Below are 26,198 nucleotides of genomic sequence, written 5' to 3'. Positions count from 1 at the left end.
CTTCAAAATCTACCGTTACCTGCTCAGTAATTATCGTGTTTGGTTTGTTAAGCAATAAAAATGTTTCAAAAATTGTTAATGAGATTTGAATGTGTTATCTTTAAAACAAAATAAATAAAAAAAAAAAATCAGGAATTAATGGATAAATTAATATGTGATGTTTTCATAATTCCCCTGAAGCAAAGCTCTGTTTTCTTGCAAAAAATAATTGCAGTGCTTTTGGAACACTGTGCTGCAGTAATATACATTTAAAAAAATGAAACCGTTGTATATATTGTATAATGTCAATCCATAGTTACAGCTAATAAATGATATTGGCTATTGCATTTTAGTATGACCTGTATAATTCAGTACTTTGCATATCTTTTGAGAGATGTGCAATGAAAAATGCTGACCTATATAATCGTGACTTTGTAAATGTGTGTATAATCGTGACTTTGTAAATGTGTGTGTATGTATGTATGTATGTGTATATATATATATATATATATATATATATATATATATATATATATATAAAAACATTTTTTATTGTGTGTGTATGTATGTAATATATAATATTACCTCTTGTTTGCAAGCACAGCTCTTGATTTCCAGGTATCACTGTCTGTTCCTTCACATCAGGTAATTCATTATATTTTCGGGGCGTGATTGCACCACTCTGTATACTTAAACTTTTATAGTTTTACTTAAATATGGTTGAAATATATTAGTGGCTGTCAAGCAGTGCCATAGATTTTGTTTATGATATAAGCTACTTTAAGTACTTGCGCTGTAGAAACTCATTTAACCCCCGTCATGAAGAACGTTAAGTGTCGAGATGAGGGTTCTAAAAAGCCTGCCTTGCCCTTTGCTCTTTTGTAATAATCTTAAATTACTGAGATTTTACTGTACCTTCAAGGGATTGGTGTTCTAGGTCTTCAGAAGATAGTGCACAGATTTAGTTTGGTTTATTGGCTCGCTACCTCTCTGTGGCACTTATGGCTCATTTTGTGTTTAAAAGCTGAACCAACCTACTTGCTCAGATACAGATTTTTTATTTTTTTTGGGGTGGGGGGGAGAATATACAGGACTATTTCTGCTATGTTTCTCCAGTGTCAATGCTTCTAGTAATTAGAGAGTAAAAATTATACAGTGGACTGAAATTTCAGTATATCTTAATGTTTAATGCACATTTCACTGGACACTGAATTAAGAGAAGAACATAAAGTCATTTATAGTCTTCAGTTTTTCTGCACAGTATTGCCTGGCAGTTTGGTGGCTGATGTGTCAGCCAGAGAGCGGAACACAGACCCATCGCATTTCACTAGATGCTCTTTTTAGATGTACATTAGTTAAGCAGCTTTCCAAAAAAATCAAAAATACAAAAAAAAACCCCTCCCAATTTGTACTTTTTTATGTAAAAGAATCCAACAGATGTTTTTTTTTTTTTTTTCTTCTTTGTCACGCCGTCCTGAATTTGAATGGTATACTGCAAAATAGGATTTACCTTCAAATATTTTTTTATGTATTTATATGGCTTGAAAGTATTATAGGAATCGCCATCTGTATTCTACGCAATACTAACACTTTTATTCCATATTATTCTAGTTCAGGTAGTAAATAGCAGTCAACGGGTGGAAATGTGGATCATGTCCTTTAAATATAAATGTAACTCTGACATTTTCTTGTTGTAGTCTTTTTACTATATACGGTTTACATTACAGAGCTCCCTTTTACTACCCCCTGTTAAAAACACAGGCCAATACTGGGTGGCATTATACAGAGGGTGAAAGATAATGAGTTTAATACGTTTAAATTGCCTCTTCTGCACTGAATACACCTGATGGTAAGTGAGAGTGTTTTAAAGAGGTAGCAATGTATTTACCAATGGAAGGGGGCATGATGTTCTATGGAACACAGGGAATTTTATGGCACAGTTGATTATAACTGATAAGATCTTTAGCACCTCTGATTTATAGGTATGGGGTGGAGGGGTAGGATGCTGGCTCTATTATACTGATACACGTAAACATGCTATCACCCCAGTTCAAATGCCATTTATGGCTCCTTGGCTAGGTTACATCGCTCCCTGTGTCACAGGGGGTCTAATATTAGATTGTAAGCTCAATGGGAAAGAGATACTGTGCCTTGAAAAGTCTCAGCGTTGCCAGCGTGTTATAAAAAGGTCACTGTACATTACAGTCATTAGCAAGCCTGTACATTTACATTGCAAAATATAAAGATACTGCAAGTCCCCAAGAGTACTATCACCATCATCATCCTAAAGTTACACGGTAGTTGTACTTGTGATTTTATACATCGCACATGGTTCTAAGGCAGGGGTTCCCAAACTAGGTCCTCAAGGCACCCTAACCATTCACGTTTAAATGATAACCATTCTTATGCATAGATGGTATAATAAAACTAACTGAGGTACTAATTAATCTCCCTGTGCTTAAGTGGATATCCTGAAAACCTGGACTGTTAGGTTTCCTTGAGGACCAAGTTTGGGAATGACTGATCTAAGGTAAGTCCTTGTAGTGCTCTATTAAGCTATTTGTGTAAATCCACATTTAGAAAAGATTTTCCAAATGACTAATCTAGGTTCAGTTAATTTATTGTTATAGAACCAGCTTTTCGTCAGTTATCTCTGATTTCGATGTTCCTGTACTCCAGTCAGAAGGATATAAAGGTCCGTTCACATTTGCACTATGCACGCTGCTTATTTTATTAATAATTTGTAAATACTAGTTAAGTCCATGATCATATGCTACAGATTATGGGGGTGATTTTGAGTTCCTTATACTAGGAATCTAAACAGGTTGCTCCTTTAGGGAGTACCCTCCATACATACCTGGTCTAGCTGGCCGTTGTTATAAGTTCACTGTGCAGCCATGGGATCTGTCTTCTGGTAAGGGATCCTCGCCCTCATTCAGAGGCGGTCGCAAGAAGCGACCGCTCGCTCTGAATGAGGGCGGCCACTTGCTTTTTCTAGTGCGGCCTCCTGGTCGCTAGCTAAGCTGTGGGTTACCACCCACAGCTTAGCGACCGACCAGGTTGATGCTCGCGATGGTCAAGACCATAGCGACCATCGGGGCTTGCGTCAAGGCCCTAAGGTTGGGTCTCGGCAACCGCAAGCCCCAGGGAGCTTCCTGCTCTGATCGAGCAGGAAGCTTCCCACTGACATCACTGCTGATGTCAGTGCGGCCGCCCACAAAACGGTAGGCGTTCCTTAAGGAACGCCTCCGTTTGTGAAACCACCCCCCCGCCCCGCCTACAAAACGGGCCGAGCTGTCGATCAACATCGACAGCCTGTCCTTTTGTAGTGAGCTCCGGAGCGAGAGAGTTTCTCTCTCTCGCTCTGGGGCTTGCGCATTTGCAGTGCGGCCGCTGCGCGTGCGCACGACCAAAACATCGACCCGGTTGCGAGCGCGCAACGCTTGCGACCGGGTCTGAATGAGGTCCCCTGTGTGTGTGTGTGTGTGTGTCAGCAACCTACACCCCTTTAATCACACCCAAAACAATAACCTATACAACTCTCACCCCGTTCACCATCGGAGAACACTGCGACTCTCAGGCATAACACAGATATAACAAATACTTGTGTATAAAATAAACATAAATATAAATAAGCATCCCTCTAAATTCACATTCTTTTCTGGTTTTCATTAGACATTTTACACATTTTAAGTTTCTAAAGCACACACATCCCAGACCCACTCAAAACAGTTGTAACATGTCTAAATTATACCTATATTGTTATAATAGTAGTAAAGTATTGCTGTAACTACTCATCATTACACAGTTCTTTTGTTATGGGAATAGTGACAGTTACTTTATTGCTAACTATATGGAACAAAATCACAACTTCTAGAACACAGGTTCTCAAACTCGTCCTCAGGACCCCAAACAGTACATGTTTTCCAGGTCTCCTCACAGAATCGCAAGTGATATAATTAGCTCCACCTGTGGATCTTTTAAAATGTATCAGTGAGTAATGAATACACCTGTACGCTTAATGGGTGACCTGGAAAATTTTACCTGTGTGGGGTCCTGAGGGCCGAGTTTGAGAACCTCCTGTTCTAGAATATATAATTATCTATTTATGACCTATGTTGTATAAACTTAGTGATCTGTAACTCAATAAAATGTATTGAAAAGTTCTTGTTTAAAGATATAAATACTTAGGCGTGCTTAAGTATACAAAATTTGAAGTTTGCATATGGCTCAGATTAGGGATTTGAATCGAGATCAAACTGCACACAATAGTTACACTAAATTACAGCATACTTTTTTTTTGTATTACAGAATTAGAATAACGGAAGACTGATGTAAGCCTTTAATCCCCATGGTTTAAACCCCAAGGAAGTGTGCTAAATGACATTTTAACATTGTGCTTCCCATTTTGTGGTGGATGTGTGGTGATAGTTTTGACTGTCCTATAGCTGCAAGGCCATGGATTTTGAGTGTGTCTCTTGTTAGCAGGGCCGGTGCAAGGTTTCTAGGTTCCCTAGGCAAAATTTTAGCCCGTAACCCCATCACCTGTGTCCCAGCTCCTCTTTGCCGCCTCGCCCCATTCCGTAACCTGTATCCCAGCTCCTCTGTCCGTGTGTCCCCCCCCCCCCCCCCCATTCGGTCAATTGTCTCCCGGCTCCTCTGTGCCACTTCCTCCCATCCTGTTACCTGTATCCCACATTAGTGGCTGTTCCCGGGGGAGGGAACAGCCACCATGCAGAGAGGGAAGGGGGCAGGCATCCGGTACTGCTGCTGCCGCCTGCACCAAACATGCCAGACTGTGACATGTCTGCAGTCTCGGCCAGACAGCATCTGGCAAAACGTGGTCACTGCCAGTATCCACTAAAATAAGGATGGCCGCTTTCAAAGACATGATTATTACTGTGCTGGGAGCCTCAGTGCTGCCCCCTCTGGTGCCGGCGCCCTAAGGCAGCTGTCTAATGGTAGCGACAGCCCTGCTTGTATTTATATAGTGGGTAGATGGCTGTAGTTCAACCTCTTATACCCCTTTTCCACCAAAATTCCGGGTCTGACCCGGAGTTGGAACAGGGTTCCTATCCGGATCAGACCCGGAATTTAGCTGGCGCCGACTCGGGAATATCCCGAGTCGGCGCCGCTCATACCGCAGTCGGGTCTGCATAGACCCAGCATTTCCGGCGTGAAAGTGAACGCTTGGAGATGACGTCATCTCCAAGTGCCACTGAAGCCGGACCAATTGGCCGGCTTGCGGCGCACTGCAGGTCATCAAGACCCGCAGTGCGCCGTACACACAGCAGGGTTTCACGGGTTACTCCCGTGTTAAACCCTACTATTTACCTGGGTTGGATTGCCGGGGCACTCGACCCGGCGATCCAACCCTCACCCCTTTTACACCAAGGAGTTGCCCGGGTTAACCCTGCAATAACCCGGGTTTTAGCTCCGGTGTAAAAGGGGTATTTGTTTCCTGAATTTCGCCTCTTCTACCGTTTTGTTTCAATTTTGTCTGCATTATGAGCGGTTGGCGGGAAAGAACGTCAGTCCAATAGCCACCTGTCTGCACTGGTGAGGTTTGCTCCCCTTCAGTACACTGAGAGGCAGAATTCACCCTCCTGGGGTTGGTGGCGCCACCCTTTGTGTGTGTTACTGGTATGAGTCTGAGATATCTCTCTTTCTCTGCCATTGTTGTTTGGACCATGCTTTAATAGAAGTGAACTTGCGTTACGCTAAGTGGTTGCTGTAATCAGCCGCTATGATGTTTAACAATGATATTGTTATCACTTTTTTTTTTTTTTTTTTTACTGTGATGTGTAATATAATGGGCGGTATTCAATTGTTATAGCGCGCCCGATCTCCCGTCTAAAGTGACGGGAGAACGCAGGGCGATATTCGATTGTGACAGTTTTCCGCGCTGATCGCGGCCGAAGTGGTCGGGTTTAGCCGCGTAAAGCAGCTACCCACGACCAAATTGCTGGGCGCGACCGCAAAAAGTGATGTTTGGGCGCCCAAACGTTACTTTTCGCCCATTTCAGCTCGCACCCCAGCTGAAATGGTGCGCCGGCAGCTGATTGCGCCCGACAGGAGAAACAATTGAATAGCTCCTGTTGGGCGCGTACAGTGGTGTAACAATTGAATACCTCCCATAGGGATAGGTGATCCCTATTCTGTAGCAGTTCCAAAGGAAACACTGGATTATAGGCATGATTCACAGTTGTACGCTGTTAGCATAGCTGCGCAGCGATGCTAGCATATGCTAATGCCACAGGCGGCGTCTTGTCTAAATAGGCGCCACCTGACTGCTTCTGGGATCCGCTGCTTCGCTCGAGGATGCAGCAGAAGATCACCATGGGGCAACCTTTGGCCATCTCAGAATGGCCACTGGAACCTCTCTGCCCCCGTTTCCTGGGACGCAGGCCATCTCTGCACCATCCCCGACCCCCAAACAGCTGCGTAGTGGCACATGCGGACTGCGGCCCCAGCCCATGCCCGGTCAACCCATTATCGAAGATGAACGCAAACCATTGGGTTTACGTACATCTCTGAATCAGGCCTATGTATACGTGTCCAGAAGGGTTGCATGGGAGAGTTTGTTGCGTTTTGCGCATGCATGAACCAGCCACTGCGATCGGGAGTGTGATCGCAGTGACTACGCAGACCCATCGCAGAGTAATTGACGGAGGGGGGGGTCGGTGAAACGCAGGTGTGCCAGTGTGTTAGAACGCCGTTGAATGGGCGTGCATAAATTATCCATTGCGATGCCTGCGGACACATAGCGTGTGATGAGGTTAGCAGTTTCTGAGTAAGGTCAGAGTTTGTGCCAGTGTGTGTGAGGCTGCGATGGTACTCGATGTTACCGATGGTTTTGCAGTTTTGATAAACATTACGGATGTGTGTAAGGTAAGGTGGGCGTCCTTATGTAGTGCTGCGACGGCTTAGCGATCACAATGGATTAGCATACTGTCGCACTGAGACTGCGTGCGTAATCGCTATTGCCATCGCAGTTGCGATCCGTAATGACTCGGGCCATAGATCAAAACTCTTCACATGTGAAATATAATAGGGTGGGTCTAAATTATTACATTTATTGTACGTTCTTGAAACAACAAGTCTGCACATGAAGACTGTAGGGTAAACAGAATATGGTTGATTGACTCCTAAGCTTCTGTCTGAACGTTTTCTAAAGTCTCTAAAGGTGAGTACACACTAGACGATATATTACACAATTCTCCCAATTTCGACGCAAGGGAACATATAAATATGACCAAATCGTGAGTGTCCACTCTCGATGCCGATGCACGTACTCGCGGGTCGTACATCGCATCTTCAGATCTTGCCTACAGCAAGCAAGATCTGCCAATCTCGTACACGACGCACTGGAAATCGTTAAGGATGCACAATAGGTCGTTGGTCAGATTGGACACTTTTTTTGTATCGTGTCCTGGAGTGCCAGGGAGAGTTCAAGGGAAATATCGCATCGTGAGCACATCGTGTAGTGTGTACGCAGTTTAAGATTTGGCTGAATTCCTGACAGAGGGCCTGATTCAGAGCCGCTCGTAAGCGGCCGCTCGTTCGCTCCGAGCGATGTTCGCACATCTGCGCATGCGTATGGGTCGTAATGCGCATGCGCCAACCAGTCAGTGCGGTCGGAAATCGTGTGCTCGCAAAATAGCGAGTGCCTGCTAATTTGAGTGACAGGATGAGGCGTTTGTGGGTGGTAACAGGGGGAGGTGCTTGAAAACAGGGAGTGGTGATCCGAACACAGGCGTGCCAAACGGTCAAAACGGGCGTTTTAACTGTGTGCATAATTAACAAAGCAGCGTCATCGACCACGTCACTTTGTTGTCTCTTAGCCTGAACTGTTCGCATGATTGCGGTAGGAAAATCCAACCACAAGCACTGCGAGCAGTTCAGACGCCTTACGATGTACTCGATTAATCTAATAAATAGCAGAGATGACGTATGATGCGAACGGCCAGGGGGCGTCTTTACTAAAATAGCGAGCGCATGCTTCGTTCGCTCGCTCAGACATAGAGGCGTCAACAGACCGCAAAGAGCGAGCGCTCAATTTAAATAGCCGGCCCCTTTTTCTGAACGAGCGAGCGCAAATGGCGTCCGGCTCTGAGTCAGGCCCAGAATTTTGTATTCTGTGCATCCCTAATCCAGGCAAACCTGAAATGATTGTGTGTGTGTGTCATTTTGAGGTAAGATGGGTGCTCACAGGCAGATTTGGTCAGTAAATTTGTTCAGCTTTGACCAAGTTTTACGACTGCTGCACCAAGCATGGCCCCTCCTGACCAATCTGTAAGGGCGGGAATAGAGTAGACCGATGACCACCACCGGTATGTGTGTAAGGTCATAGGTCAACCCCAATGTGGTCAGTGCACAGTGTGAAACCGTTTACTGATGCAACCCAATACTAGGGGAAGCCATATTGTGCCTCCTAATTCCCCCACAATCATAAGTGTCAGGCCCTTCCCAGCTGCTTCTGAGCTGGTCACAAAAGCATCCTTGGCATTACAGCCAAGCACCACTCTCCCAATGTAACTCTGACATGGAGATATGGCAACTAACGGCTTCATTTATAAGAAATTCTTGGCTGCTTCTCCTTCATGTCAGCAGCCTGCACTTTGCGTGGGGGCACAAAAATCACTGGATGAGTGACGACATGCCATACATTCAGTATTCTAAGGCACTGCTTAACCACTCGTGCCCTAGGCACCCATCTAGGTTTACCTAATGGTAATTACAGTGAAAGCTTGTATTTATTTTAGTACTCGTACCCGGCGTGTACGAGCGCTTATTACTGTGACTAAAGGTCCCCATATATCCGCAATCTGAAAACCACAATTGAAGATTTATTGCCCGATTTTATGATTTCCCAATCTAGCAATCTGCACCCATACATTACAGATCTTTTTCTGTGATTTGCAGATCATTTTCAACAAACACAGATCTGCCAATCTTGAAAGGCTCCATCATTTTACTAGTAGCGGTCTGCAAATCTGCTGATCATCTCCATACACTAGCAATCTACAGCCCCAATCCATCTGTGATATCCAACATGTTGGATAATCTGATTTCAAAATTCCTAACACTTTTTGGTTGCAATCTGCGATCTGTGAAGCCCATACATTGCAGATTTTTATACTCAATTGATTGCAAATTGCAGAATTGCCACAATCGATCGCTGATGTGTGGGGGCCTTAAGGCAAGATGAAGTCCATCAGTATACACTAACCACAAAGGACTCCTAGACCGAAATGTTAAAGTAGAGATGAGCGGTTCGGTTTTGGCTCCGATCTTCCCGCCAAGTTCGGGTCTCCGAACCAGGCACAACGTCATCTTTCATGGACAACACCTCATCATTCACGGACATTTGTGCCAAGATGTCCGTGAAAGATGACGTTTTGCCTCATTCTAAGATCTGCACCTGGCGGGAAGATCCAAGACAAAACCGAACTGATCGTCCCTGTTTTAAAATTGCTTTATATAGATAAGTTATTTATAACCTTTCCAAATAAATGATACGAAAATATTTCAGGGTGCTTTTCAGAACTAAAGCTACTGACTCTTTTTGTGATCATGGAGGTTGCTTTTATTCATATGGGTGCCAGATGTAATGCCAGCCCATTGTAGGAGCCTATAATGTTGGTCAATATTAGTCAGCATCATGCAGGGGTTGGGTACGGGATGCCGGAGGTCAGAATTCTGACAGCGACATCCCGACAGTCAGAATCCCGACGCCTAACCCTCCCCCTAATCCTAATCCACCTATCCCGCAACCTGATCCTAACCCTCCCCCACGCAGCCTGACCCTTGCCCTCCCCCTAGTGCCTGACCCCAAGGGCCCAATTAAATTAGAGGCGAAAAGCCGCGATTGGCGATAAGCGACATGTTTTTGCCTCATTCGCGTGTTTTGAGGTAAAGTTTTCACCTGCTTACTCAGTGTGCGCACCCGCTTTTCGCCCTATTCAATTGTAAAACAGGCGAAAACGCATATGGGCGAATGCAGTTAATAGCGGAACTGGCGAAAAGGTCAGTGTTTTGGGGAGGAAATCAGATTGTACCCCCCCTAACTCACCCGGGGAATTAATATAGAAGTGTATTATTAGCCATAATAAAAAGTAATGAGGGATCTTATTTGGAGTTAAAGGGCTGTTATATGCATATTGCACAATTGTGGAAAAATTATATTAAGCAATTTCTTTTATGACAAATAATTGCTGTAGATAAATTGGGGGTACATGTAGTATATTTTGGGGTTTGTAAAGTGCAGAATATTTTGTGTTTTATAAATACACCTGCTGTAGCCTTCGGCCACCCTAAAAACACCTGTCCTGTCCCAGTACTTTAGCCCAATTTTCAAACACTTTTTTGCATTTCCATCCCAAAAATGACATGGCTTTTTAGGGGGTATTTAGTAAATTATTATTATTTTTGGCCTAATTAGTCATTGGGGGGAGGGGGCCCAAAGGTTTCTGAACCAAGTCCCCTCTTTTATTTTTTTTTGTACTCAAAAATAGGGATTTTGCAATTCTTTTCTCCTGCCTTTTGGTGGAGAAACTTTTTCGCCTGTTTTTGCCTATGGAGTTTTCGCCTAGGCGAAAACGTCCTGCAATCGATTAGGGCGATATTTTGGAAACGGGCGAGAACTGCATCGGTGAAAACTTTTCACCCATCGCAGGATTCTGTGTGCTGGCATCTCGTCCCCCGGGATGGTGACTACATCCCTGTGCAGGGATGTAGAAAAAACTGTTGCATGTCCAGGGTCACTGTCTGAATTGATAAAATCCATTCCATATTTTCCTATAGATCCCAATTACTCCCATATGGCCTCCAGTGATTAAGTATCCAGCTCACCTCGGGGGGTACTTATAACCGGAGCAATTCCGTGGGGGATACTTATAATCAGAGTAACTTGCCGCAGAGGATACTCATAACTGGAGGAATTCTGCGTGACCTGAGGTCAGTTATGCGCAATGCCGCTGGGTACACAGCGAGGAGGTGCCGGATCTGATTCCTCTCGGCAACCCTTGACTCCCTTCCCATAGGCGTTTGTTCTCGGAGGCAAACTCCAAAAACTTGTATGGTTTTGGAGTTTGCTAGTGTTCACTGTAGCTCCGGCGGCAGGCAGGGCGCCGGAGCTAGAGAGGGCACCCTTGTGCGCGTGTGTGAAAAGGGGGCGTGGTCATTGAAAAGGGGGCGTGTCTATAAGACGCGTCCCCTTTTCGTCATTTGGGGGCGTGCCCGGCACTTACGGACACGCCGGGCAGCCCCCAAGCACTGCAGACAGGGAGAATAGATGCCGAGCGCATGTGCCCGGCGTCTATTCTCCGGTGGTGACCGGGTCACCGCACATTTCTCCACACGCGGGACACTGGGACCCGCGGGTGAAGACGGCACCCACAGGCTGTGAGGGCAGGGCGCTTTTTGCCCTCCTTCTGGAGAGCAGGGTGCTTTTTGCCCTCCAGAAGGAGAGCAGGGCGCCGCTCCCCGCTAAAACAGCCTAGCGGGAACGCTATTTTGCTGAATATTAGGCGGCCCTATCGGACCCTTAATAATGAATGGCCTGTTACATAAAATATGCGGACACTAGCATTTCCGCATGTGTACAGGGCCATTTAAGTGATGCTGGAAAGGCCCCCAAATGAAAGAACACTATATTATGGTCACCTATCTCTAATTACTGTGGTAATTTGATGGCTTATAGGATTCCTCAATTGCAGTAAAATACTGGGTGGAAGAAAAAAGGCTGCAATCATGGTAAAAAGTACGGTATGCTTGTTGATATTTTGGACATCCACCCTGGGAGATACTGTCTTAAAATAATAAATCCCTGCATTGTGCTGCTACTGATATCCTGGTGGTTAAGACATTAATCAATTATTCCGATTTGTACAGATGCAGATGTCATCTAGATGCAGATGCATCTGTGGGATCCTATTTGGCTTTTTAAAAAAGAAAAAAAAAAAAGTGACGCACTGTTGCATGATTATAATTCGGATGACATACTAGCTATATAGATGGACATTTACAAGTAAAATAAACCCCATCGATTTTGTTGAAAAAGCAACCAAAAAAAGAATGGGGGAGGCTCTTTAAAAGCTCCTTTTTTATATACAAAAGGCAAAATTTGCTTCTCCAATCTCTCCGCTTTTCACGGCGTTGCGGGAAAGCGATTTCACCATTACTCATTGGTCTGTCCCGGCGACACGAAAGGAGACGTCTTTCACAATAGTGAAAGACTTCTTATTCCTTATGAAGAGTTCTGCGCAGAGCAGCCTGATTCGCCTCTTGTCGCAGGTTGGCATCCGCCGAGAGAGGTGACCGACAGGCCAGGGATGCTGCACTCTTCCTCCTCCCTATGCAGTCCTGGGTGCCCTTTTCCTCCTCCCTACGCTGTGCCCTCTATCTCCCAATATAAGGCAAAGGATCTGCCCACAAGCAGATCCTTTCAGTCCTGTAAGTTGCGAGGTGGAACCTCCATGGTTCGGACTTGTTTTTCCAGTACATCCCACAGATGTTTCGATTGGATTGAGATCTGGGGAATTTGGAGGCCAAGCCAACACCTTGAACTCTTTTTATCATGTTCCTCAGACCATTCCTGATCATTTTTGCAGTGTGGCAGGGGGCATTATCCTGCTGAGAGAGGCCACCGCCATCAGGGCACACCGTTGCCACTAAGGGGTGTACTTGCTTACGCAACAATGTTTAGGTAGGGACACCTGAATCCCAGCAGAACATTGCCCAGAGCATCACACTGCCTCTGTCGGCTTGCCTTCTTCCCATAGTGCATCATGGTGTCATCTCTTCTATAGGTGAACGACATACATGAACCCGGCCATCCACATGATTTAAAAGAAAACGTGATTCGGCAGACCAGGCCGCCATCTTCCATTGCTCCATGGTCCAGTTTGAACTCTCGCGTGCCCATTGTAGGTGCTTTTGGCGGAGGACAGGGGTCAGAATGGGCACTATGGCTGTTCTGTGGCTATGCAACCCTATACAGTGCAAGCATTAACTTTTTCAATTTGTGCTACAGTAGCTATTCTGTGGGATATGACCACAACGGGCTAGCCTTCGCTCCCCAAATGCATCAATGAGCCGTGGGCGCCCATGGACCTATTGCCGGTTAACCAGTTGTCCTTTCTTGGACCACTTTTGGTAGGTACTAAACACTGCATATCAGGGGTACCCCGCAAGAACCAGTCGTCTAGCCATCACCCTTTGCTCCTTGTCAGTCGCTCAGATCCTTACGCTTGCCCGTTTTTTTTGTTTCCAACTCATAAACTGCAAGAACTGAGTGTTCATCGTTTGCCAGGTGCCATTGTAACCAGATATCACCGATCAACACTCCATTTATTGGCAATCATACTAGAGAGATTTTGGGGTAACTTTGTGGCGCTGGGCCTCTGTACTGCTATATTGGCTCTAAGTTTTGATATACACTGTTGAGAAACAATAGAACATAACTGTCAGCTGACTGCCGGCTGGGTGGCCGATCACTTATATATGGAGGGGGAATATTCTACAATGATTGCGGAGTGGACACCTACAATATTTGTGTGTCCCACCTTCTAGAAAGTATAACGTACTAATGTTCCATTCTAGCTTCTGGGCTGCTACTCCAGGTAGATCACAGAAGATAAACTTTAGGATGGCCCCTGCACCACGCATGGAGGAGGAGGAGGTGTAATGTGCGGTCATTAAGTTAAAACACGGCACATTACACTTCCTCCTCTGTGCGGTGCAGGGGGCTGTGCAGCCTACTACCATAAAGCACAGCCCCTGACAGTCCACGGATGCTGCTCATTGATGACTTTTGTCATGGAGCTGTGATAAGGATGCTGCTGTTTAGAATTGTGGCTTTTCCACTAAGAAGATTGGTGAGTGTTGTCCTTTAAAAAGCACTACACGTCATACTTGCCTTGCCCCGTTCCCAGTCCTCTTCAGTCCCATAAATAAGGCAGCAGCACATGTTAACGCCACACCTAGGGGCCTATTCATCATCTGGGGCCGTATAGCCCCCCGATGATGTATTCACTTCATCGCGGGGGATACTTAACACCGGAACAGTTCATCATTGCGGGGACAGCTGCTCCGAAAGGTAGCTGCCACCACGATTAGTAGGGCAGCTACATAATTAGCTGCATTACTTACCCCAGCGGGCGGATTCTGCACATGCTTGACCTGAGGTTGACCTGGCGGAAAACCGCGGGGAATTGGTGAGAAGGTGGAGGAGGGATCCGCTCGAATCCTTCTTTGCACACCCCATACTTCTCATAGGAAGGGGCGGGGCTACGAGAACAAGCGCCATCTGAAGATGGCACTTTTTCTCGCAGGCAAACGCCGAACACTTTTAGTTTTTGGAGTTTGCTGAATATCAGGTGGTCCTATTAGGGACCCCTGGTGATGAATGGCCCGGTAATTTAACCGTGTGAAAACTAGCATTTCTGCATGGTAAACGGGCCATTTATCATATGATGAATAGGCCTCTTAACGTGCTTGGTGCTCACTCCAAACATGTTAAGTTTGGCACGCACCGCAGATGGCGAGCAAAATGAGGTTATCATGTTTGCATGATGACCTAATTTTGATCATGGATTTTTTATATATATATATATATATATATATATATTATTATATATATATATAGTTACTGCTCTCCCATGGCGAAGGGGGGTACCCCGAAATGTTGGAGTGAATAAAGAAGCCTAAGAGCAGTTTGTAAGACTATTGAGTGCCGCCCTACTTTGTGTGACTATATTGAGTGATACTGCACTCTGGGATGGCACCATAGCAATTTAATTTGTTTTATCCATAATGTGAGTGCCGGGTATATGTGGATAGACATATGTCTCTCTCTGTCTCTCTCTCTCTCTGTCTCTCTCTCTCTCTCTCTCTCTCTCTTCTCCTCTCTCTCTCTCTCTCTCTCTCTCTCTCTCTCTCTCTCTCTCTCTCTCTCTCTCTCTCTCTCTCTCTCTCTCTCTCTCTCTCTCTCTCATATTATTTAATTTCCTATTTATTTATATTCTTCATTTTTATCGGCCTGTACAATTAATTGTGTGCTTTCCCTGCTTTCTCCCACCATAACACATTATAGAATTGGAGAAAAGTTTAGTGAAGTTTTTCTCTTCTCTATAAATGGGAAATGTGATCACCCCCTATTAATACCAATGGAGGCTGCATCACTAAAGGCCCCTTCACACTACACTGTATCTTCTATATTCTGACACATCAGAACGACAAATTGTTAAAATATATATATTGGGGTATTCAATATGGAGCGAAAACTCAGTTTTTTGCGATGTTTTCGCACCGATGACGTCATTTTTCGGAGGTTTTGGTTTACACCGTATTCAATTTCAAAGACTTTTCGCAGGTTCGAAAAGTCTTTGAAAAAAAAAAACGGGGATAACTTTTCACCACTGAATAGGTGGCGAAAAAAAGTGCTGAATTGGGGTTTAGGGGTGCAGGCTTAAAAAAAATAGCCTGCACCCCTGGGAATGACATTTTAAAAATTTACTCTGTCAAAAAAAGTTTTAAAAAAATCCCAAAAAATGGATTTAAAAATTGGGGTGAAAAAAAAATAAATGGGAAAAAAGTGTTTAAAAATAGGGAAATAGGTTCAGGGCTATTCTAAGTATGCGGCAGGTGTTTTCTAGAATAGGCTATTAGCGGCAGGGGCATAGTTGCAGAATTTTTTAAAACTTACTTTAGGGACATAAAAATATGCTAGTACCCATTTTCATGTACCCCAAATTTGATGGGACCACTTAAAAAAATGAAAAAAATAACCTAAGTCCTCTTCTGCAACACTTCTTCAATGTGGAAAAAAACACCTGCTGCGGCTATTTAAATCCCCGACTTTCATTTGCAGGCTAAAACTGGGGTACCCATAGTGATCCCACATGTTTTTACAACTTTAGGGGGTCCTACAATTTTATTCCAGGAAAAATTAGTTTTTTTACGCAGATTCCACTTCACACCTTCCCGTTTTCGTAGGTTTCATATTGAATCCGGGGATAAAGCGGGCGCGCGCCCGATACTTTATCCCAGGAAAATCTCCGATGTGGAGCGAAAAGTCCAGCACAGACTTTTCGCTCCCATATAGAATACCCCTCATAGTGTGTATACAGTACATTGTGTAGTGTACGCTCCCGCGGGGTTATCAGCCTCATCCCCCTGATCTTGCGTACTGCATGTAAGATCAGGGGAAGCAAGTGACGATCCCTTGCAGCTCTATGCAGGGGGAGTGGGGGGGCCGCATTTCAGGCGGTCGGGCACCAGATCGCCCAGTATCTACAGACCACCCGATATGTCGGCCCGTCGGCATCAGGAACGTCAGCGACATCGCTGCGTAAACACAACTTTTAGTCCGTATCCAGCTTAAGAGAAAAGATACGAAAACTGTGAAATCTGAGATTTCCCTGCACTTTTCTGTTCTATAAATAGGGAGAAGATTAATAAGAAAACTTATTTTTTCCAGCTAAAATGCTGGAGAAAAGAAATTTTTATGTTTTACTAATCAGATCCCTACTTTCTGTGTTTCTCCCCCACTGTATAAGATAGAAAAATGGGGGAACCTTTGTTTGAAAGAGGGAAGTCCTCTCTTTCATACTGTGCATCACCATCGAAATGTTATGCCTGGTGATCAGTGTGATCACCAGGAATTAACCCCTGCACAACAGCAAAACGTTGAGAGTCCAGGGATGGGGAAAGATCTCCCCCCCCCCCCCCCTAACCTGGCATCCATAAATTGAGGGGCACCTGCATTTGAAAGAGGGGGGCTTCCCTCATTCAAATGATGTACGCCCCATACTTGTTGTCTGGTGATCACACATGATCATGGAGCAATGTAACATTGTGGTACGGAGTACGGTAAATGGGCACTCCTATTTCAATGTAGGAAGTCCGCTCCTGCAATCATGCGGCCCCACTAATACTCTCTTTTGATCAAATTTGCAAATTGTGTTTTCTGCTTCATTTTGCAACAGTTTGTATTTTATATTTAGTGATCCTATAGTTTTCAGTCCTTTCCTCCACTTCACCTATAGCTTGGCCCAGAGCCGTAACTAGACATTTTCGGTGCCCTGTTCCAGAAAGAGCATTGGTGCCCTGTTCCAGAAAGAACATTGGTGCTCCCACCATATAGTAAACAGAGACAAATGTGTGCCGCAGGGTGTGTGGGCCAAAAAAGGGGTGTGGTCTCGTAAGGAAAGGGCGTGGCTGCATTATAGTGCCCACAATTTACATTACGCCACACAGTAGTGCCCCTTATTTACATTACATAGTTGTGTCCATTATCCACGTTACAAATTATGCCACACAGTAGTAATGCGCCTTACACAGTATGACCACACAGTAGTAATTCCCCCTAACATATTATGCCCCAGGGCCCGTGTGCAGCCTTCGTTTGGGCCCCCTCCTCTCTGTCAGTGCATTAAGCGTAGTAGATTCTGGTTTCATGCCAGAATCTCGCATCCGCATGCGCGGGTCTCCGAGAAAATGGCACCCGTGCCTTTTTTTCCCAGGAAATCTTATTTGCACAGGTCACCGGGAAAATATCTGCCACCATTTTGCCAGTGATTTTTTTTTTTTGCTGCTCTACAGCATCCGGTTCGGCACTGAGGAGAAGCACACCGGAATCAGCAGAAAGGTGAGTACTACTAAATAATGGGTGCAGGGAGTGCCGGTGTGGGCCCAGGGTCTTTATAATGGGTGCACCACACACCTTGCACCCATTATAAAGATGCCTATGGCCACACTGCCCTCCCCCTTACACATTATGCCACATAGTACAACTTCCCCTCCCATACATATTATGCCACACAGTACTAAGCCCCCCACTTACACATTATGCTACGCAGCGCAAAAGTACAAAGCCCTCACTCTCTTACACATTATGCCTCCCCCCCCGTGTCTCCTCTAAATGCTGCACTTACCTGTCAGCGCGTCAATGTGGGGGCCGGGGGAAGCCGCAGTGTCTGTCCCCGCCAGTGCTGTCTCTTCTCTGCAGCCCAACGGCAAAGGAACGGCTCATCGGTGTAGGGCACTGTGGGACTGGACGAGTCGTCCTGATATCTCTCCCTGTGCCTGAAGACGCGGGGGGGAGCAGGCTGGTGCAGCGCTGCCCACTGTAATGTGTATTAGTAGCGGGGCACACCACTACTATTATACATTGCAGCGGGCAGTAGGTTAGAGGCAAGGGGGTGATCGCAGGTGGAGGCGGCCGGTTACGCCCACAGGGCATTGTTCTCCTAGTTACGGCCCTGGCTGGGCCTTAAGAGGAATGAAGGGCCACATGCATGTTCTCTGCGTGTTTTCATTTCATGACTTGAGTGAAAGCTGCCATTTTGTTTGCTCAGTTGATAAAATAGAATTTGGAAATTTATACTGGAGTCTCTGGGGTCTATTTACTAAGCCTTGGCTGGAGATAAAGTACTAGCCAATCAGCTCCTAATTGCCATGTCACAGGCTGTGTTTGAATAAATGACAGGAGCTGATTGGTTGGTACTTTATCTCCATCCAAGGCTTAGTAAATAGACCCCTCTATCTCAGTAACTATGGACAGACTCCTCTATTGAGCTGTGAATTGGTGGGCGACATGTCTGAACATTAGACTTTCAGTCTCATTACTTTTCCTTGAGTGTATGCATTTTTTTTTTCCCTTCTGCTGTTGCTAATTATTAGATTCAAATTATTTATCCTAGGGCCTTTCTCAGTATTTTCTCTTTTTTGCTTTTATTTTTTTAACTGGCGTTATTTATTCATTAATTAGTAAATCCAGCATATTAACACATCACTGGAGTAAACTCGTCACATTTCCTTAGGCTGCTGAGAAAACTCGCTGCAACTTTATGCGACTGGACAAGTCCTGCTATTTATTTGAGATGGGCGAAGCGTAGAATGCCAAATTATATTAGCGCAGATTAAAGGACAAGTGCGTTGTTAGTAGAACGTGTGAAATAGAATCAGCAGTGTTTAATTGAGATACGTTCTAATGAAAATGCAGATATAAACATTATTTTTATCTTGCATGAAGTAAAAAAATTTTACTGACAACAATCAAAAGATAAGCAGCAATAAGGCCCCAAAGGGTTGTTTTTTTTTTGTTTTTTTTTAAAGTATGCAGTAAATTTCCATCTATAATGTCATGTAACATTATATATGTGTAGTGCAGTCCATGAAACCTGTTTTCCATCTCTTGGTTAATTTTTGAAAATGTGTATTTATCTCTTGGTGGCCGATAATACACAAGTTATTTTTTTTATTTAATGTAAGTTTATGCAATGTGTTTAAAACGGCAATTCCAAATATTATTATTATTATTAATATTATTATTAATATATATTTTTTTTTATAAACCACATAGCTGTATTCCTACAAATCATTTGCTCCTTTTTAAAACCTCTTTAAAAGTATGACTGACAAATGCAATTTTTCAGACTCTTGCCATATTATCTAAGGGCAGAGGGGATAATATCATAGGGTTTTTCCAAAGCCTCTCTGCTCAAAACAATAGGTGCCATGTGACGTGGTTCTTATGGTAGTCACCTGACACTATGGAAAATCAACAGAAGTATTGACTACTAAAAGAGTCTGAATAACACAAACCAAGGATAAACTGCTACCATGCTGTTTCCTATAGCCTGGCACAGTGAATATGTTAAATAAAACCAGCTGTTCTTTTTTATTTTTTCCCCAATAAAAAATAAATAAAAATGGTTGCCTTTTGATTTGGTTATGTTGTTTCTTTGTTAATGAAAATTAACAATCACCCTTTCTCGTGATAGAAAGATGGAATACCTCATTTCTACTGTATAGGATGTGCGAATTGTGATTATACACGAGTACTGTATCTGCACTAGATTTTAATAAGACTACTTCTGATTGTAGCCAATAAGCTATAATTATAACATCACCTATCCTAACACCTTTGTTACCTGATGTAAAAATCTCCTGGCACTGGAGAACTAAAAATTAGGTCTTCATTATAGGGAAGGATGGAGTCCAAGCACCAGGACCTCCTACAGTCAGCCGAAAAGCAGAGCAAAATCAGCAATCGGGACAATGTGCTGATAACCTCCATATTAGTTCCTAAGATGAATCCTTATGAATATTTGCTCCTCTCGCAAGATGGCTGCCTCCGCTGCATGAGAGAACATGTTTGCACTTTAAATTTTTTTTCTCATAAAATAATAGTGTTGGCCTCATCCAGAGCCGTAACTAGTCTTTTTGGTGCCCTGTGCCAGAGAGAGCATTGGCGCCCCCCCCCCTATATTTCAAATAGGGACATAACGCACCCGAAAAAGGGCCATGGCCTCATGGGGAAGGGCCAGGGAAGAGATAGGGTAGGCCAGGAAATGCTGGGGATAAAAGAAGAGGAAGCTACAAGTGAGAATGATAACAAACAGGAAAACTGACAGGCCCAAACAGCGCCCCCTGCCCTGCGTTGCCCTGTGTCATGGCACTGGTCACACAATCCTAGTTATGGCCCTGGCCTCATCTGACATGTATCAAAATTGAAAAATAAGGCTGATATGGGATTATGGGCCTGATTCAGACCCGGTCGCAAGCGCTGAGCGCTCGCAACCGGGTCGATGTTTGCCCACTGGGCATGCGCACGATGGAGCCGGCTCCGTTGTTCGCATGCGCGAGACCCGGCTAGCTCCGGGCGCTCCGTCGCTCCGGGTCTCGCACCAAAGGGGGCGAGCTGTCGATGGTGATTGACAGCTCGCCCCGTTTGGTAGGCGTGGCCGGGGGGTGGCTTCACAAACTGAGGCATTCCCAAGCGAACGCTTACCATTTGTGGGCAGCCCCACTGACATCACCAGTGATGTCAGTGGGAGAGCTTCCGGCTCTATTAGAGCCAGAAGCTCTCTGGGGCTTGCGGCCACGAGACCCTACCACAAGGGTCTTGTCGCAAGCCCGATGGTCACGATGGTCTTGACCATCGCAACCATCAACCTGGCCGCTCGCTATAGCTGTGGGTGGTCACCCACAGCTATACGAGCGGCCAGGAGGCCGCTCTAAAAATCAAGAAGGACGGCCCTGATTCAGAGCGAGCGCTCTGTCAGAGCGTCCGACTCTGAATCAGGCCTTATGTTCCCAAAAGTGACCAGTGAATGCTCATTGACTGCCTGTGTTTTCAAGTCCTCTGTTCAGGCAAACTTGCATGCCATCTTGTCGTTAAAATTTCACCATACACAGCGATCATCAAATTGGTACCTGATTCCGTCATTTGGCCAGAGGAATGTGGATAGAAATTGGGTAGGTGTTTTTTTTTGGTTTTGTATTGGTTTTTTTTTACCATTTGAAATTTCCTCGATAAATTAATAGGTCTGGAACAAAGGTTAATGGGGGTTGTCGGGCACCAGAAGCATAGTGCACATTGGGCTTGATTCAGTGGTGTGATTTTTACAGCTGTGGATGTGTGAAACTTGTATTGAGACGCCCACCTGAGCCTTCATAGCTGTCTGTGACTGCATAGACATGCGCAGCATTGGACGCAGATGAGGCAAACATCGGCTCCTTCAGTAAGTCTATGGTCGTACAGCATTACAGCCGTACCTGAGACGCTGGCGTCATGTTCCGTACTTACAAGATCGCAGACTCTGCTGAAAACGGCCTGAACACGCCTTCGATTTAGCTGTCACTCCCCGTCACAGCCCACAAAACGCTCGCTTCCTGTCAGTCACTTGTGATTGAATCCTCATGACATCGTAATCGCAATTCAATCGCCGCGTGCCACATTGCGGCTGGGACGCATGCGCCTACCGCCGATAATCGCTCAAATTGTGTGAACGTAGGAATAGCGTGCATCTCAGGCCTATAGTTGTTAAAATCTAAATTGGACTGTTGTATTCATTAGTTACAAATAAACCCATGATTTCTTTTATGAAACCCATTTTAAACTAAACTGCTTTTGTTATTTTTCTGAAAGTGTTATAGCTAAAACCATCACAACTTAACTTTAAGTTTATGAGAGGGAGAGTGCAGGTATCGCCTTCAGATTGAGCTTTGCAATATAAGGATTGTCGATGCAGGGTCATTAAAATTTTTAAGCATACAATCAATTACTGTTCTTGCAGAGTCTTGCTCTTTACAGATTCTTTTTTTTTTGTCTACTTTATTTTTTCCTCTCTCTTCTCTTTCTTCAGCCGAGGTTCCTGTGACCATAATTTCAAGTACATTACACCTAATGTCCTGTATAGTGATGTTAAACTTCACGCACCCATGTTTGATGTTCTCTCTGACAGGAAAAGCAGCAAGCGAAACGGAGAAACTGATGCGGCGTTGACACATCCCGCCACCCTCTCGATCCGGCCATGTTCCGCGGTTTAAAAGAAGCTACTAAGTCTTTTTTTTTTTTTTTTTTTGCCTTGGGCAGTAAATTGAAAGTGTAACACCGCTGGTATCTGAACACTACAGATTTAAAAAAAATATATATATATATATATATTTATATGTGTGTATGTATGTATGTATGTGTGTATATATGTATGTATGTGTATATGTGTATATATATATATATATATATATATATTATAGAATATGTATTTCCACTTAGCGCTTGAATTTAAAAGGGTTTTCCATTTTATCTAGTATGCTATTGCAACTTCCCTTATCAATAACAGTAATTTAATTCTAGCTTTTTCTCTTGGACCAATCCCAGTATCGCTTGGAACTCTGGTGATCACCTACAGCAGGACCCCACTGAAGTAGTATTAAATTGGAAAGTTGAGTTGATTCGTAAACATTTATTTAAGCGGGAAGCTACTTCTATTCAAATCAGTAACCCGAAAGTCAATAATGGCCCTAATTCAGAGCCGGACGCTCTGAATCAGGGCCCACCTCCATAATTATGGAGCGTCCTCCTGGATGCTTGTATAGCTGTGATCCGTCTGCGTGCACCCAGCAAAAGGGTCAATTGTGAGATCCCCAGCACAGAAACTCACAGAGTTTACGCTCTTTATCGTCGCTAATAACTGGGGAACCAGGGATGCACGTCTCCAGCAAATCGCCAGCATGATCCCAGAAATCCATCCACTGCGCTGATTATTAACTACTAGTGATAAATGGTAAGCATTTCATTTAAATGAGATGGAAGGCATTTTAGAAGTCTTGGCTGAGGCAAAATGATATTTATGCTTGTAAACTGAAAGGGAAAAATGTACTTTAGAGTCTTTAGGGTCTTGGCGGTCGCTGTGCAGTTTCCTTTATGCACTAGAAGTAAATTTTAAAATTGAAAATCTTCATAAGTCTAAAAGTTTTTCCTACAAAACAAACAAACAAAGCTCTTCCTATAATGTCAAGGATATTAACGGAATGTTTATTTCCCTTTTTTAAGGGCACTTGTCGGCTCATTCTGCCTGAATTGCCTAAAAGAGCCTAAAGAATTATATGTTTAAATCGTGTGTAGTTGTATTATTGTTTTATTATATTGATGTGTCAGTGAGGAGCATGGAGGGGGCTGATATCTGCGTCTGTTTTCTATTTGCTTGTTACATTGCGACCCTGCAGACAAGCAGATGTTTTGAAAGTGAGACCGTTTTTTGCCATCTTTACACTGGTGTTTTTTTTTTTTTCTTTCCATCTGCTAGCGTCTGTAGACGCTGTAATACCGTCTGGTGCGTCTTTAGAAACTTGCACCAGCGCCGTGTACGCGCACACATCAGCAACATGCCCAAGTTGCTCTCATAGCATGCTCATAAGACAGTCAGACCAACTTTGTGCATCTAAATGCCACCTCCCAGTCTCCGCCCAGCACTCTAACTGTTACTGTGCGTCTCCGCGTACACTCGTAGGGCTTTTCACGCACGAGCATCAGGGGCAGCTTGCGGGTTTCCAAGCCTTTACTTGCAGCCCCTAACTCTTTTATGCATTGTTATCCTGTTTATTTGTTATAGCTCGTAATGCTTATTTAAAAGGCATGCTAGTATGTTACTACAGATAAGTGTCTCTTTCTTGGATTAAAGGAATTTAAGTTACTGCTTTAGATTATGAGTATTCGGCTTGATTCAGAGGTGTACGCTAATTCTCCGGCAGCCGCGATTTGTTTTGCAGCTGTTGATATGCAAAAATATGCTAATGCCGCAGCGGTCAGGCCTTGTACTGAGACACAATCATGCAAACATCGACTCCTTAAGTGAGTCTGTGGTCACTCAGAGTGGGCGCCGTAACTGAGACGCTGGAGTCATGTTTCCTGCCTACGAGATCGCACACGCCCCCCGAAACAGTCAGGACGCGCCTGCGTTTTTAGCCGACACTCCGCGTTGCCTCCCCCAAACGCTCCCTGCCTGACCGTCACACTGCGAATAAAGACTCGCAGCGCGTGACTATGGCAATGTACTTTGACGCATGCGCGGTGCGACTCAGATGCATGCGCAGTGGAAGGTAATCGCTCCATTTGCGAAATTATCGACATAGCGTACAACTCTGTATTGGGCTCAATGTGTGGACCTTTTTGGAGGATAGAGGATTGCCCCTTGAAGCCCATAAAGTTTATCAGTTTGCCCATCACTGATGTATATTATCAGCTATAGCAGACAGGAGAGGGGCGGGTCGCAGTGTCCTTCAAAGGGCATGGCAAGCAATCTCCTAACCAATAAAATAAAGAACTTTTTTACTTTAGGCTCAATGGTCTTATAATTGGGTGTAATACCTTCCCCTTGTCTCCAGGTGTCACTGTGCAATACCACGTGGTTGGCTGATTGACATATGTCGCCGAATACAGCAGTGAGAACAGTGACTCCTGCAGGATATGGATATGTGTGTGTGTGTGTGTGTGTGTGTGTATATATATGTATGTATATATACAGGGCCGGATTAACAATGGGCCGGATGGAGCTGCAGCTCCAGGCCTCCCATCAGAATAGGCCCACAGCAACTGCTGTGTTGTTTCTACTGCTGTACACAGGAAAAAAAAACTTTCCTGCTGCAGCAGCCTGTCACTGTCAGTGAACGTTTTAGGCCACGCCCCCCGGCCGCAACTCGCGACCCCTTTCCCCGCTCCCAACCGCGGACCCGACAAATCAAAGAACTGCTGGGGACATAAATTCAATAAACATGGCGGCAGTGACGCGGCGCCTCCTCTGTGTCACCACGTGATGTCAGGACGTGTGACATCACCAAGGTGCCACCCAGCCATCAGCGCGCCGCCCTGAAGGAAGGAGCAGCAGCACAGGAGTCCTAGGAAGCCCCATGAAGTAGCCCTGAGCGCGGTATGGTGACTGAGCCTCTTGAGGTGAGGTGTCAGTCCTGCTTATTGCCAGCCTGGCTGCTGCTGCTGAAACATATATATATATATATATATATATATATATATATATATATATATTATATATAAAAAAATGCTTTCTCTATATACTTGCACTGCAGGCTGAGGTGTGTGTGTGTATATATTAAAAATATAGGGAAAACATTTTCTAATATATATATACATATATATATATATATATATATATTTGTGTTTAAATATTCAAGTGTGTGTGTATATAATATATAGCATAATCCTGTTTATATTTAAAATATACAGAGCATGTATGATTTTTCATATATCTGTGTGTGTATATGTATATATATATATTACAGACACACTGTATATAAAAATGGTCTGTAGCTTATTTGAACCAATGCTTCAATGTTTATAAAACATTTTCCTCAGGTTGAACACAAACCCAATAAGCTAAATACCCACACCAAGACTGTCCATGGTACCGCTTCGCAGCAAGATCCGAATCACAATCTTTGTTTACAGCTCACTTGTGATGCTCCGTGACAACGAATCGTGTGAGATCTGTGATGTCACCACGCAGTGTGGAATCCTGCGGTGAAGCGGCACCATGGACGGTCCGGTTGCTTGGTAAGGTATTAGGTCGTATATATATACCCGTGAAATAATAATATATATTATTATTTCACGGGTGGTATGTTTTCTAATTCTCTTTCCAGAATAGGGTTTATAGATGTAAATTGTAAATTATACTGAAATTAATATCTCTTGAAATTATTGATTGTATGTTTTACTCTTTATACCCATTGTAAACGTACTTGGGATAAGATATAGGTCACTTATTAGTGGCCATTACCAGCCACCCATTAATGCCAGATAACCAGGAATTGTTTCCAATGGGTACTATAGAAAAGCAATACATACAAACCCATCTGGTGCATTACCACTAATACAATTCCGTACTTAATTAGCTTAATAAAAATTGTTC

General features: G+C 44.2%; 1 protein-coding gene across 3 annotated transcripts in view; it reads left to right on the top strand.

The window, feature by feature from the left end:
* The window catches only part of FOXP1 (forkhead box P1), an 801,632-nt gene that overhangs the window by 4,397 nt on the left and 771,037 nt on the right, over nt 1–26,198 (top strand). The gene's annotated exons all lie outside the window — the stretch shown is intronic.

Source organism: Taudactylus pleione, unplaced genomic scaffold, assembly GCF_031769625.1.
Source record: "Taudactylus pleione unplaced genomic scaffold, aTauple2 ptg000934l, whole genome shotgun sequence".
NCBI lineage: Eukaryota > Metazoa > Chordata > Amphibia > Anura > Myobatrachidae > Taudactylus > Taudactylus pleione.
This window is presented reverse-complemented; position numbering and strand designations above follow the sequence as displayed.